At 40.7% G+C, this 2,518-nt stretch overlaps 1 pseudogene; it reads left to right on the top strand.

Moving 5' to 3' along the window:
* The first annotated feature begins 1,200 nt into the window (after positions 1-1,200).
* On the top strand, positions 1,201-2,518 carry LOC129627788 (olfactory receptor 51I2-like; annotated as a pseudogene).

Here is a 2,518-nt window from a genome sequence, read left to right as displayed (position 1 = left end):
GATTGGTAAACATTTACCATCACTCGAGTGGTTATACTTTACAAAAAGTGCTAGCTCAATAGGAGAGGAAGACTTCATCCTCACTCACCACACCCATCCTTGAGCCAATCCTGAAATCTATCTTTAACCCCTATCTTAATACACAAGGCTCTGTTACAAGTGAGTAGAATTTTAGTGTGTTATAAACTGGTCCTGAGCCCTAATACCATCTTCACACTCAGCTTGTGATATCCTGATGGCTTTGGTGATATTCTCAACTTGGATCCCAGATTTCAACAAGAGACACTGACCCTCCTGCAAAATACAGAGAATGGTTCCCCATTGTCCATGGATAGCAGATGGAGAAAGAGTGAACTGGTAAGTTTAAAAAAAGACATTGGAAAATATTAAGAACTGGATGAAACTGTCCCTCTTTTCTAATATATTAAATTGTTTTTATTTCATGTGTTGAATATTTGAAAACTGAAAGTGTTAGTCACTCAGTTGTGTCCAACTCTTTGCAACCCCATGGACTGTCCATGGAATTCTCCAGGCAAGAATATTGGGTTGGGTAACCATTCCCTTCTCCAGGGGATCTTCTTGACCTAGGTATCAAACCCAGGTCTCCTGCATCGCAGGCAGATTCTTTATAATCTGAATCATTTACTGTGTTCCAAATTAATCCAAATATAATAGTAAACAGCATATATTATGTTGTATTATTATTATTACAGTGTTTATATCACAATGTTGGATCTCAGATAACTTAAGTGACTTTCCCAAGGCTATAAGTCTATTAAAAGAACTATGAATTATCTTTATTATTTTCTTGCATTAATTTTGCTAATTCAATCTTGCTCAAACTACAGAAACCTAAAAGATCCTTCAGTTATCAATTTCCATGTGAAGCTGTCATCTCTATGCTTATTACCATTGCCTTTCACCGCTATAAATAATCCTGCTTGATATTTCTATTAATGCACAGATTTCTATTAAACAAAGAAATGTTTAGCTTGTAGTTCATGTAGGACCACTCTTCCACACATCTAGTCAGATTTATCTTCCATATACTGTGGTTTGCATATTCTCTTGTTTCAGAAATAAGCTTTCCATCTCTTTTGTAAGAAAATACCCTCAGTATAACTGTCAGGAGCTCAGGATTTGATGTATGATAACTAACAACTTATTTTCCAGTGTCCATGTGCTTCTCAGTATCCTCAGATGAAGTCCCATCATGACATTTACAATAGTTCCATTGAGTTCACACCTGCAACATTCACTCTTGTTGGATCCCAGGGCTCGAAGCAGAGCACATCTGGATATCTATACCATTCTGCCTGATGTACACTATCATTTTCCTAGGAAATGGCATCATTCTTCACATCGTCCGGTTTGATCCTGCTTTGCACCAACCCATGTACTTCTTTCTGGCCATGTTGGCCTTTGTGGAACTTGGTGTCTTTGTTTCCGGGCCCACTGTGTTGGGCATTTTCCTCTTTGGCATTAATAATATAAGTTTTGGTGGTTGTCTGCTACAGATGTTTTCCAGGCATTCTTTTTTTTTTTTAACTTTACAATATTGTATTGGTTTTTCCAAATATCAAAATGAATCTGCCACAGGTATACATGTGTTCCCCATCCTGAACCCTCCTCCCTCCCCATAGCATCCCTCTGGGTCGTCCTAGTGCACCAGCCCCAAGCATCCAGTATTGTGCATCGAACCTGGACTGGCGACTCCTTCCATATATGATATTATACGTATTTCAATGCCATTCTCCCAAATCATCCCACCCTCTCCCTCTCCCACAGAGTCCAAAAGACTGTTCTATACGTCAGTGTCTCTTTTGCTGTCTCGTACACAGGGTTATTGTTACCATCTTTCTAAATTCCATATATATGCGTTAGTATACTGTATTGGTGTTTTTCTTTCTGGCTTACTTCACTCTGTATAATGGAATCAGGCATCCTACTGGCCCTGTCTGTAGACCACTTTGTGGCCATATACAGCGCGCTGCGATATACCATCATTTTGACAATTCTCCGCATCAGCAGGATGGGTGTCACCATTGCCTTTCACAGTGTGGTGCTCGTGTTCCCATTACTTCTTCTCCTGAAGCGTCTGCTCTTCTGCAGCCACAATACCCTCACACACTCTTACTGCCTCCACTCAGATCTGATCAAGTTGCCCTGTGGAGATACCCACCCCAATAGCATCTTGGTTCTCTTTGTCATTTCCTTTACATTTTGGCTAGACTCATTGCAGATAGTGATTTCTTACATGCTGATTCTTCATACAGTACTGGGTATTACTTCTGGGGCGGGACGGTGGAGGGCTCTGAACACCTGTGTGTCACACACCTCAGCTGTGCTTGTGTACTATGTGCCCATAATCATTCTTTCCCTGATACATCACTTTGGGCACCATTTACCTCTATTCCTCCAGACCGTCATGGCCAGTGTCTACCTTTTCTTCCCACCTGTGGCCAACCGCATTGTTTGTAGCATCAAAACCAAGGAAATTCTCAGGAGCATTGTTTGA

Source organism: Bubalus kerabau, chromosome 15, assembly GCF_029407905.1.
Source record: "Bubalus kerabau isolate K-KA32 ecotype Philippines breed swamp buffalo chromosome 15, PCC_UOA_SB_1v2, whole genome shotgun sequence".
In the NCBI taxonomy this organism is placed as follows: Eukaryota; Metazoa; Chordata; class Mammalia; order Artiodactyla; family Bovidae; genus Bubalus; species Bubalus kerabau.
The sequence above is the reverse complement of the archived record's forward strand: the minus strand, read 5'-3'. Positions and strand labels throughout refer to the sequence as shown.